Source organism: Schistocerca piceifrons, chromosome 7 (genome assembly GCF_021461385.2).
Source record: "Schistocerca piceifrons isolate TAMUIC-IGC-003096 chromosome 7, iqSchPice1.1, whole genome shotgun sequence".
Taxonomy (NCBI): Eukaryota; Metazoa; Arthropoda; class Insecta; order Orthoptera; family Acrididae; genus Schistocerca; species Schistocerca piceifrons.
In genome coordinates this window covers 28,135,078-28,147,758 of record NC_060144.1, presented here as the reverse complement: position 1 = coordinate 28,147,758, position 12,681 = coordinate 28,135,078, and the positions used below count along the sequence as shown (strand labels likewise).

Genomic DNA, 12,681 nt, shown 5'->3' with positions numbered 1-12,681 from the left:
GCTCATGTCAAAAGTGTCATCTGCCTCAAACGTACTTTAAAAATCGTGATCCCATACCAAATACATCATTCAAAGCTCTCATAGTATCACAATGGTTCCGAAAAAATATGAACAGTTCACAAAATACAATTTCGTAAGTGTGAAGTTATCCAACTGTGTAATTACGTAAACATCTGTCACTGACGTAGTAAAAAAAAGTTTCTTTCTCTGTTAAATGATCAGATAGCTGTGTAATTCTGTGTTAGAGAAATATGGTACCAATGTGTAAAGTTGTATAAGCAAATACCATATTAGCTAGGGCTCCTTGTGCTTGCCAAACACATGGTACACAAAGTAAGCGTGTACCCCCCTGAGGATCAATGTAATTATACCCTCAGGTGTTACAGATTACAGCAATGGAATGAAATGTATCATGGAAAACTTTCTTTGTAATTCAAAAATCTTGGAAAATAAATGGCTTAAGTACAAAGTTAATCTCTCAAATGTGTGTCCTGTAGCACTAAATGTGCGTCTTGCTGTAAGATAATTCTGTGGAAGTGTCGTAGTTATCGTCCTCCGAAAGCTAAGTTCTGCTGAAGTCAATAGACTTACCTCATCATAAACGAAAGTGAAATGCTTTGCGTATGGATACCGTAGTTATTACGTACCTTACCGTGATCAAGAAAGTACTGTAATGTAACGTATTGTTGTGCTACAAAAAAGGCTGTCTCATTGTAGCTATACCCCAAAGGTACTACTAAAACATGTTTTACTTTCCAGAATAATTCAGAAAAACTGTGCAGATATAAAACAGAAACACCGCAAAAGCAACATTGTAAATTGTCACTCATTAGTAGTGTCGTGATAAAATCGTGTAGTTGTCACATAAACTCCAGAATGTATTTTCAAGTAAACCAAAATGTTGCATTAAAATCTTATTAGCAGTACTGGTAAATGTTCTAAGTATGTAAGCCTTATAGTCGTTACATAATCGTGCAACTAACAAGCAAGAATGTACACACACAATAACACTGTGTCATCTGTTCACAATAACAATGCATTCGTAATTTCTGTTTAAATAAATTCTCTTGGTTCTTGACTGGATATTTAACTTCAAACATTGCTGCATGTTAACAGTTCCTAAGATTGAAAAAGAGTACTAGTAAAGTGAAGTGAAAAATTTTATGGCAAAGACTAAGTTAAAAAGCAGATTATCTTTCAATAAACGGTTTTACATGTGAAATGTGGTGTAAACCTTTACTCTTCCTAGTACGCAGAGTTTCAACTTCAACGCAATTATCATGTGGTATACGTCGGATTCTGTAAGATCCATTGTAAACTAGAAAGAATTTGTGACTCAAGTGTTTCTTCTTATGTGACAATGAATGAGCTTTAATGAGAACTTTCTGACCAATATACAATTTCTTTGCATTTGCTTTACCGTGTAGTTTTCTCCTTTTGTCTGCTGCAGATTTTATATTTTTAAGAGCCAAATCAATTATGTCTTTGTGTCGAAGTTTACGTGTATTCGGGAAAGGTACAAGCTCTCTGATTCTGTTCGGTGGGTCTTCATTCTTCAGTACAAGAGTAGGTGGTAAAGCAGTGGAATCATGAGGCATTTCATTCAGCACATTTTGAAATAAGTGTAAATATCTGTCCCAATGCTGATGCTTTCTGTGACAATAAAGTCTGCAAAGCTTATTGATTTCTTTCATAATCCGTTCGGAGGGGTTACAATGTGGTGAGTACAATGAAATAAAAACAGGTTTGATTTTATGGTTGCGAAGCATGCCTGACCAAACAGCAGATCTGAATTGCGGTCCGTTATCTGAAATGACTTTACTAACGTGTCCAACTTCATGTAAGAAATTTTTAACAAAGGCGTTGGATACAGACCGTTCAGTGGCTTTACGTAACGGAGTGAAAGAAACAAATTTTGAAGTAAGTTCAACAGCGACTAGAACGTACGAAAATCCATTCGATGTTCTGACAAGGGGTCCCAAGAGATCAACAGCAGCAAATTCTTTTAATTTAGAAGGAATAATAGGAAACAACGGAACACGATGTGAGATAGTAGATGGTTTCGCCTTTTGACAAAGTTTACAAATAGACAAGACTCTTCGAATTCGCTTTTCCATATTGTTAAAATAACAAGTCGTTCGAAGAATATGATAACATTTTCGTGGGCCAAAATGTGCGTAGCTGAAATGAATGTACCAAATGAGCTTATTAACAAAATCGTCAGGAATGCAAAGTACCCATAGCTTGTCATCAACAGTGCAGCGTTTGAACAGTATGTTGTTTCTAACCAGATAATAATGCCGAATCTGTGTGTGTGTCTTTTCATGCCATTTGCTTTTGATGTCTTTCCAAATCGGATCTTTATCTTGTTCAGGAGCAATGTCCTTTAAAGATGTGGTGATGAAGTTTTCAAAGGCGACTTTCTGAATGTAAAGAATACTGAAATTTTTCTCGAGGTTGCCTTCTGTGTTACTTTTCTCAAGCCCAGCCGGTGCGCGTGACAGTGCGTCCGCAACAATGTTCTCCTTCCCGGGAATGTAGACTATTGTGAAGTGGAATTCTTGCAGAAACAATGCCCAACGTTTTAACCTGTCATGATTTAATTTTGAAGACATAAGAAATTGTAATGCACGATGATCACTGTATACTTTTACGTGCTTACCAGAAAGAAAGAAACGGAATTTGTTAAATGACCAAACGATTGCTAAAGCTTCTAATTCAGTAACGGAATAATTTTTTTCAGATTTTGTTAGCACTCGGCTAGTAAAAGCAATGGTTTTCTGAACAGTAGTGTCATTTTCTGTGGCTTCTTGAAATAAATGGGCACCAAGACCGACTTTAGAAGAATCCGTGCTAAGGCAGAAATCTTGTGACAGATCTGGATGAGCTAGTATTGGCGCGTTAAGTAGCGATTCTTTCAAAGAATTGAATTCCAACTGTGCTTGTTCGTCCCAGTTCCAAATAGTATTTTTTCCAGTGAGAGAACAAAGTTTTGTTGTAACAAGAATTTGCATTTTCAGAAAACGACGGTAAAAATTTACGAGACCTAGAAAACTGCGGACTTGTTTTTTTGTGGATGGAACTGGAATGGCTCTGATTGCTTCTAACTTTTCAGGATCCGGCTGAATGCCTTCAGAAGAAATAATATGTCCCAAAAACTTCACCTTTGTCCTACCGAATTCAGACTTTTCCAAGTTAACTGTAATTCCAGATTCTGCAAAAATATGTAACACGCTGTTGAGGATGCGATTGTGTTGTTCCCATGAGGCTTCTGCTATCAGAATATCGTCTACATATAAGGTGATGTGACGTTTTAAGAACTCAGGTAGTATGGAATTTAGCCCGCGAATGAATGCTGCCGAAGAAATGTTCAAACCAAAAGGAAATTTCCGAAACTGATAACAAACGCCGAAACAAAGGAAAGCTGTGTATTTTCTACATTCTGGATGAAGTTCGATCTGATAAAAGCTGGATCTGAGATCAATGGAAGACAACACTTTTACACCATTAAAATTTTGAAGAAGTTCTTCCAACGTTTGCGGCCTGTCTGTTTCAGGAATAATGATAGTATTGATTTGTCTCGAATCTAAGACAAGCCTGATCGATCCATTTTTCTTCTCAACAACATGTAATGGATTGTTGTATGAGCTTACTGCAGGCTCAATAATGCCCTCGTCAAGCATAGATTGTATTTCTGTTCTAACACGGTCCCTATAATGTGCTGGAATTACAGATGGTCTAACACAAAATTTAGTATGCTCACGAACACAAAATTGGTATTGAAATCCCTTGATTGTTCCTGTTTTATGAGTAAAAACTGTGGAATGTGCTTGTTTGAATTTTATTCTGAATTAACTCATTAATTTCAAATATGCCGTCGATATCATCCCTGTCAGTACTTGCAGAGTGATTGTTAGTGTCTAGTTCGTTGGAAAATTCCGAACTGTTGTCTAACAGAAGGTAAAGCCGATTAATTTCCTCGTCATGGTTTGAGAGCCAATCTTCAAATTTCAAAGCTATTGACTTACCTTCCTTCTCTAAACTTATTTCAGCATCGTGAAAGTTTAAGATTGCTTTGTATTCATTCAAAAAGTCTACTCCCAATATAATTTCCGTCGACAATAATGGAACAATAAGAAAGTTCATAGAGAAGCTGTGGCTTTGGCAAAAGAATTCTAAATTGGTTTGTTGGCGTACATCTACACTTTTTCCGTAGATTGCTCCTTGTAATTTAATCTTACGGAACGGAAGTGTGGGGTAATCGTTCGATTTGTTGCATTTGCTAAAAGCTGTTTCACTAATTACTGAAATGGGACTGCCAGAGTCAAGTACTGCCGTAAATTTTACGTCATTTACAGTAATGTGAATCACAGGATATGCAATGTTGTTATTTTTTACGTCGTGTTCCTGGAGTAAGATGTCCCTAATGTCTTCCATTTTTACGTAATTACTAGCTACGGCAGCTACGTCGTTAGTTTCATACGTACGTTTTGTGGCTGCCAGCGGTGTGAGTCATTGCCTATTGTCTCTTTGTTGGCGCGCGTCGTTATTGGGATTTGGAGTCCTAACTTCTACAAATTCACCTCCTCGAGAGGGACCTGCTCTGTTTGAATCCCGCCAGTTCTGATGCAATTCAGGTCTGTCGTTACGATCATATTGTCTGTCGTCATGTCGGTAGGTGCCATAGTTTCTTTCTTGTCGGTCACGTGGTGGAGAATTTCTCCCTGAATCGTAACTGCGCGCTGAACTGTTGCATCTGAAGTTATTCTGTCTCCCTTGATAATAATTGTTTTTGTTCCCATATTGTCTGTTTCTCTGATTGTCTCTGTGATAGTCACTACCGCGGAGAGGTGATCTTTCCCTGTAATTATTACTACTCTGCCAACGGTTGTCATACGGGTGGTGTCTGTTTTGGTCACGATATGTGTTGTGAGAATAGCCTTGTTGTGTCCAGTTATTATTTCTTTCATCGTGGACTTGTGACAGATGTGACCTGTAATTGTTGTGATCCTGTTTTCGCGTTTCGCGATTGTCAGTGTCAATTTCCAGTTCTTGTAACAGTCCCTGAAAAGCTTCAATGTCGTCTTTGCAACGTCCTGCTAAAATAATATGTCGTAAATGTTCAGGCAATTTGAGTAAGCAAATGCGGATGAGTTCTGAGGGGCTATATGGGTTTGAAAGATACTGATTCTTATGCATCATGTTTACAAAATATTTGACAAGACTGGAAAATTCAGATTGTTCAAAGTGTTTCATCATAATGATGCTATGTTTTACTCGGTCTTGTGTGGCTTGAGACCAATATGCTGAGAGGAAGGCATGGTAAAATTCTCCTTCACTGTGGCAATCGTGAATGACCGATCGCATTCTTACAGCTGGTTCATTCTCTAAGTAGCCACACATTAATTCTAATCTGTGGTCTAACGACCAGTTGGGAGGAAAACAATGAGAGAATTGATGGAGCCATGCTTGTGGATGAATGTCGTTGCCAGAATTCTTAAATGTTTTGAATTTACGTGTAGTAATGAACAGCTTATAGTCAAAATCATCATGTCGGCGAGTCACATAGCGGTCATTGTTACGTCGTTTCGGCGGTTCCATTTCAAAATTTGGTGTACCTTGCCAATTTCTTTCATAATTTCCGAAGTGCCCTGTGTTATTATTTTGTGGCTGTTCCGTATTTCTATGTCCCTCTTCCCGTATTGGAGTGCGAGTGTCCTCTGAAATACGTAATTCTTGTATTGCCTGTGTCAGCTGATCTTGTACTTCCCAGATTTCTCTTTGGTGTTGCGTATTAATTTGATTCAGATTTTGTTTCAGTTTCCTAATTTGTTCGCACTCTTCTGTGTCATTAAAGACTACTGGTTTTGTGTCATTCAGATTATCATCTACCTTCGTAGATAAATTATTTAGCTTATCCGAAAGTTCGGCTACTTTCTCCGATAGTGTACTTATTTCCTCAGTGTGTTTTTCTGAACCAAGTTTCAGAGTATCTACTGTGTCCTTTAAGTTTTCCTGCGTTTTTGCAAGTTGCGTAACCGAATCGGTAGATGCAACTGAGTCAAATTTAGCTTGCAACGTCTCATGATTTTCATGAACAATAATTTGCAGTTCTTTTATGGCTGCTTCGTGATTCTGTAATGCATTTTCATGCCGCGAAAAAATAGGTTGGAAATGCTCACAAATTTGTGTTTTTACGTCATTACAGACTTTAGTTAAATCTTCACGTGTTTGTTGAAGCGTGGTGTCTAACTTTTGAAGATTTTGTTCCACTGTGTCTAACTTTTGAAGCTTTTGCTGTGTTTGTCTCTGATTTTGTTCGATTGTGTCTAACTTTTGAAGCTTTTGTCCCATTTGTCTCTGATTTTGTTCCATTTGTTGCATTAATTGCAATAATAATGTATTAGTGTCTGGAATCTGTTTCTCTATGCTTTTTGGCAGTGCATTTTCACTGGCAACATTCACATTTTGACAAGCAGAAAATGTGTCTTGACTCATTTGAGAAAACGGTGAGGACCCAAAACCTAAGTCTACAGTATTTGCAATATTATGTTCTGTCATTTCGGATTCCTGAGGCGAGCTGTTGCCGACCGATCGATCGATAATGCTTCCCTGTTCACTAATTGTTTCACTGTCTACAACATTGTTTGCAGCCCGCTCCGTTTCCCTATGCGCAATTACCAAATTACTACTTTGAACATCAGTTAATTCATTACTCGGTGGCGCTAACACACTGCTTTCGTTTTCACTGTCATTTCTCAGTTTACTTTGGAGCCTAGTATTACGTTTTTCACACGCCATTATTGTCACAATATTTCACACGATAACACAGAAAGCACAGTTTGAAGAGCAAAATAAGAGAACACATTAACATAAGACTGAAAATAATATCTAGTTAATTGCAAGCGCAGCTGCGAAATACTTGGTGCAAATCTACATGCATGCCACACCTGTTTTACTGTACAACAATGAAAGACTGCAACTACAAAGGAGATTCTCTCTACAATTACGCGCCAGCAATAAACAAAATCTACACTATTTACACAAACTACAAGAAAAAATCAGAAGATTCCAGTGAGGTATCCTCGGCTAAGGGTCGACACATGAAACGTCCCCTTTGAACAATTATACACGACTGTCCTTAACCTGACACACAATATTTTGTAGCGCAACGCAATCTGACTTTCAGAAATCCCTACAAAAGAACATTAACCTATGCATTTCACAAATCGCTTACCTCACAAAAATCTTGGTTACCCCCACTACTGCAATACAGCAAGTGCCACTACTGCCAGCTAAATAAAAGATTCAAACTATGGAAGGCACTAACTACTGATAGGGATAGTTAGCAAATGAAAGATATTAATAGAGAACAAACAATGTATTTACCTTAATAGTCATAATATATATAGCAGTTCATGACAAATTACAAAACTCCGCCATCTCTCTCCCCACATCCACCACTGCTGGCGGCTCACCTCCCACTGCGCAACGCTACGCGCTGTTCACATCCAGCTGCCGCTGCCCAACACTGCAATGGCAGACAACAATGCAAACTAGCCACAGACTGCACACAGCACAGCCAGTGATTCTCACACAGAGCGCTACGTGGCGTTACCAATAAGTAAACCTAAACAGCCTACTTACAAATGATGAAAGGAAAAAAAGTTTACCATTTACTATATTTTCGCTGTTCATGTACTGAAACTTCAGCATTAGGAATAGTGCTTTGATTTATTACTTCTTTACTACTAACTCTATTTGCAACCACAGTTTGCTGACTGTATCCACGTATTCCACTGAATGCACCTGCAAATAAACATCTTGATGTTTGAAAAAATAGCTCTTTTTCTTTAACAGAGTGTAGATTTGCCAGACTATTATTACGTAATGTTTGATAATGAGGATGCCTAGCGACTTCCAACAAACTTTAGACATAATTTCAGTTTTGTTTCTATTTTTTCATTAGTCTATGGGTGAATAATCTGAAACTAGTGGTACCATCATGATTATCGTTTCGCGTTTTCAACCATAAAAAAATTTATGCATAACGTCAAATGTTTGACACCTGAATTCATTTGTAAGATATTCATAAGTTTGAAGCTGTTTATTACATGAGAGCTTGATTCCTTAAAGCAACGGGATGGAGGGGGCGAGGAGACAGAAAGAGATGTTGTCTCTTACTAAACAAGTTCGATGCTCTCAACAGAAGGTTACTGTTTCGTAAAACCAGACACAGTCGCCAAGGGCTCATAGTTTCTACACTCAGTGTCTATTTCTTACACTGAGCGCAACTTTTTTTTCCTCGTGGCTACGTCCCGCATCGGCGCAGGTTCGACATGTATATTACCGGATTTTGTGTGTTTAGTTTTGAGATGTGGCCCGATGGCGTTCCTGTTGCCACCCCGTAAGCACCCATGGGATTGAATAGGTGTACCACAACAGTCTGCGCATAGCGTGTCATTTGAAAGTGAGCGAAAGGTTTCTAAATGAGATTTTCTCTCTGCAGCGGAGTGTGCGCTGATTTGAAACTTCCTGGCAGATTAAAACTGTGTGCCGGACCGAGATTCGAACTCGGGACCTTTGCCTTTCGCGGGCAAGTGCTCTACCAACTGAGCTACCCAAGCACGACTCACGCTCCGTCCTCACAGCTTCTGTTAAGTTTGGAAGGTAGGAGACGAGGTACTGGCAGAAGTAAAGCTGTGAGGACGGGGCGTGAGTGGTGCTTGGGTAGCTCAGTTGGTAGAGCAGTTGCCCACGAAAGGCAAAGGTCCCGAGTTCGAATCTCGGTCCGGCACACAGTTTTAATCTGCCAGGAAGTTTCAGGTTTCTAAATGTTTGCAAATCGCGTATCTGGGGCAGGGTGTAGGTATCAGCCAGGGGTTCAGCAAGTGGCATGTGGGAAACCACGTAAAAAACTCTCCGGCGCATGGACCCTCCCCGTTAATCCGCCGAGCGTGTCCGATATAGGGGCGGCGCTTCTCCCCGTTCCGGAAGCAGCGTGTTAACGTCCACTGCTATCCGGACGAGTTTATTCCGTGCGCCAAATGTTACTATGACTCACTGCCTTTACTGCAGTCTTTCACTGCCCTTTGCAATTATGCTGTTACTGCGCCACCCCCTCAGTGGTGGTTCTCTTTGATATTCTCTACAGTTGCTAAAAATGCTATGTACGGGTTGTACTGGTGACGAGGACGTTCTAAACGGTCATAGAGAGTTAATGCATCTGAAAAGATTATAGAAACGTACACCCTTTAATGGTGATACCAGCGATGGAAGAACCGTCCCACGTGGGCACCGTGCAACAGGACGTCCTCGCAGCGACGGTGAGTTGCTAGCAGGCGGCGCGGTTCAGCATTTCCCCGTACCTCTAGCGGGCGACTGAGCGAGGTCAGGCGTGCAGAGAAAGCTGCGTTACCGGCGCCAGAAAGCGGCGAGAAAGTGAGAGAGGTCCATGGGCAGCTTCCGCCTGCGATCGCTAAGCCGAGGAGGCGGCAGCGTGGCTGGGCGCGAGGCCGTTAATAACGACGGAGAGGCTTCGTCCCCGCCGTAGCCCTCAGTGGTTCACAGCCCCACAACAGGCTGCAGCAGTCCACTCACCCCACCGCCGCCCCACACAGAACCCAGGGTTATTGTGCAGTTCGGCCCCCAAGGGAACGTCTCATACCAGACGAGTGTATGGTACTCAACTGCTGACATCATCAGTCCCCTAGAACTTGGAACTACTTGAACCTAACTAACCTAAGGACATCACACACATCCATGCCCGAGGCAGGATTCGAACCTGCGACCGTAGCGGTCGCGCGGTTCCAGACTGTAGCGCCTAGAACGGCTCGGCCACCAGCCTCCGGTCCAGACGAGTGTAACCCCAAATTTTTGCCTGGTACGCGTACGTGGAGACAGTGTTTGCGCAGCAATCGCCGATATATTGCAACTGAGGCGGAATAAGGGGAACCAGCCCGCATTCGCCGAGGCAGATGGAAAACCGTCTTAAGAACTGTTGGGTTGGCAGAAGAGCCAACACCGAGTTACTAGTGGAGGCCGAAATGCACGCGTTTTAGCTCACGCAGGCTGGCGTGAGGAGTGAAGAACTACACTGACGTGAGGTCTGGAACATGACAAGGAATTAGAATTCAGAAAGGGGACGTAATTAGTTTGATACTTAACTTTAATCCATTAATGATGAACGTCGCTCTTGACGGTACATGATTCACAATATTATCTGTTAGTAACTGAATATGGCGCCTTGCTAGGTCATAGCAAATGACGTAGCTGAAGGCTATGCTAAACTATCGTCTCTGCAAATGAGAGCGTATGTAGTCAGTGAACCATCGGTAGCAAAGTCGGCTGTACAACTGGGGTGAGTTCTAGGGAGTCTCTCTAGACTAGACATGCCGTGTGGCGGCGCTCGGTCTGCAATCACTGATAGTGGCGACACGCGGGTCCGACGTATACTAACGGACCGCGGCCGATTTAAAGGCTACCACCTAGCAAGTGTGGAGTCTGGCGGTGACACCACAGAAACCATCCACAGACAGGCCGGCACACCGGACCTCGACGCTAATCCGCCGGGCGGTTTCGTGCCGGAGACCGGCACGCCTTCCCGCTCGGGAAGCAGCGCTTTAGACCGCGCGGCTAGCCGGGCGGTCTATTAATTCGTTAATCTTTAATTAACGAAGTCAACTTCTCGAATAACGGATTCACTTTTAAGTTAATTTAAAAAAGTTAACAGACTCTTTAACTTCCGTTAACTTTCTTTGAGTCAGTTAATCGTTATTAGGTATCTACTCTTTGTGACAGAAATAACGCTGCGCCGGCGGGAGTCATGATTGACAAGTTCGCGCCATGTAAGTGTATGGCTAGGCGGGGTGCGCGCGGTTGATGTAAACAATCGAGTGCCGGTGAGAATAACTAGGTGTTGCCTTTTTATTATTGTTTGTTTACTCAGTTCGCGTTAAGTACTATTTTTTGTTACTGTGTTGACAGTGGAAACTAGATCATGGAATCGGATTCTAGCTCGACGACCAATAAAAATCCATGGCCACATTTAAGTGATTACGTTAATTTTGGATCCAGATCGGGAGAACAAGTACCTTTCGACTGTAGACTGTTGTTACCTGGCAAATCAGGAATTAGGGCTCACGCTTCGACCCTCAACAATCTGAAACAACACATAAGGAGAGGACATCTTTCCATTTAGATATCAACAGCGGAGCCAGTAGCAGTAAACTGGCTAAAAAAAAAAAATAAATACGGCAGAGAAACACTAGAGAGTCTCTTGGCATTGCAGCAATTAGCAGGGATGTGTCTCGAGCTAGTGGGGACCAGTGCACAGTAAACTTTTTTTGTTACGAACGTGACTCCTTTATGCCCTCGATGTATCACCTGAACTTCCCCAACCAAAACTTTTTTTTATTCAAGCGACAGTAATACGTTTAATTCACTTCCTCATTTCGCTACACCCACAACAAAGTTCACTATTACGATTGTAAGTAGGCTGTTTAGGTTTTTATATTGGTAACGCCACGTAGCGCTCTGTATGAAAATCACTGGCTGTGCTGTGTGCAGTCAGTGGCTGGGTGGCATTGTTGGAATAGTCGCTATTGTAGTGTTGGGCAGCTGGATGTTAACAGCGCGTAGGGTTGCGCTGTTGGAGGTGAGCCGCCAGCAGTGGTAGATGTGGGGAGAGATATGGCAGAGTTTTGAGAGCGGATGATCTGGACGTGTGTCCATCAGAGACAGTAAATTTGTAAGACTGGATGTCATGAACTCACACATATATATATATATATATATATATATATATATATATATATATATATATATATATATGACTTTTGAACACTATTAAGGTAAATACATTGTTTGTTCTTTGTCAAAATCTTTCATTTGCTAACTACGCCTATCAGTAGTTAGTGCCTTCAGTAGTTAGAATCTTTTATTTAGCTGGCAGTATTGGCGCTCGCTGTATTGCAGTAGTTCGAGTAAGTGATTCATGAAAGGTATTGGTTATTGTCTGTCATGGCCATTCTTTTGTAGGGATTATTGAAAGTCAGATTGCGTTGCGCTAAAAATATTGTGTGTCAGTTTAAGCAAAGTCATTTATAATTTTTCTAAATGGGACGTTTCACGATTTAACGATTAACTTTAACATCTGATAAATCCCCAGTAAAATAACGCTTCAAATTATGACGAAGTTAATTTTCTTAGCAGCGGATTAACGTTGCCCAGCTATGGACAGCAGTACTACGAGGCAGTACGCCATGCGGCCAACACCGTGGACTGTTGATTGCGGCACCTGACGAAGGCCCATCGTGTTGTTTATACTGGACTCTATAACGATTTTTAAAGACAGAAACATGTGTAGCGCAATGAATTGTAGGAACAGCAAGAAGACATCGCATTTGTTATTCTCAGGACTTCGGATCTCAATTGGAAAAAGCGGAGTCCTTAGAGAATCACTTCGTTGACGGTCTGTCTGTGCGTCTGTTAAGACCCCTTTTTCTCAGGAAAAGATAGCGGTACCAAGTTGGAATTTATGTCATATACTAAGGTCTACGATCCCTTGGCAGCGTCAAAAATTTAAGCTTCTTAGTCCCTGCAGTCACAAGATACAACTATTTATGTCACATATTTTGATACTCGCAGACTAGCTCATCAAAACTAATCGCACTTGTCTGG

The 12,681-nt window shown here is 41.3% G+C and overlaps 2 non-coding genes across 2 annotated transcripts; one reads left to right on the top strand and one right to left on the bottom strand.

The window, feature by feature from the left end:
• Window positions 1–8,553: 8,553 nt before the first annotated feature.
• On the bottom strand, window positions 8,554–8,628 carry Trnas-cga. The gene has a single exon. It is a non-coding gene; the product is annotated as a tRNA-Ser (tRNA).
• A 95-nt stretch (window positions 8,629–8,723) lies between these two features.
• On the top strand, window positions 8,724–8,798 carry Trnas-cga. The gene has a single exon. It is a non-coding gene; the product is annotated as a tRNA-Ser (tRNA).
• The last annotated feature ends 3,883 nt before the right edge of the window (window positions 8,799–12,681 follow it).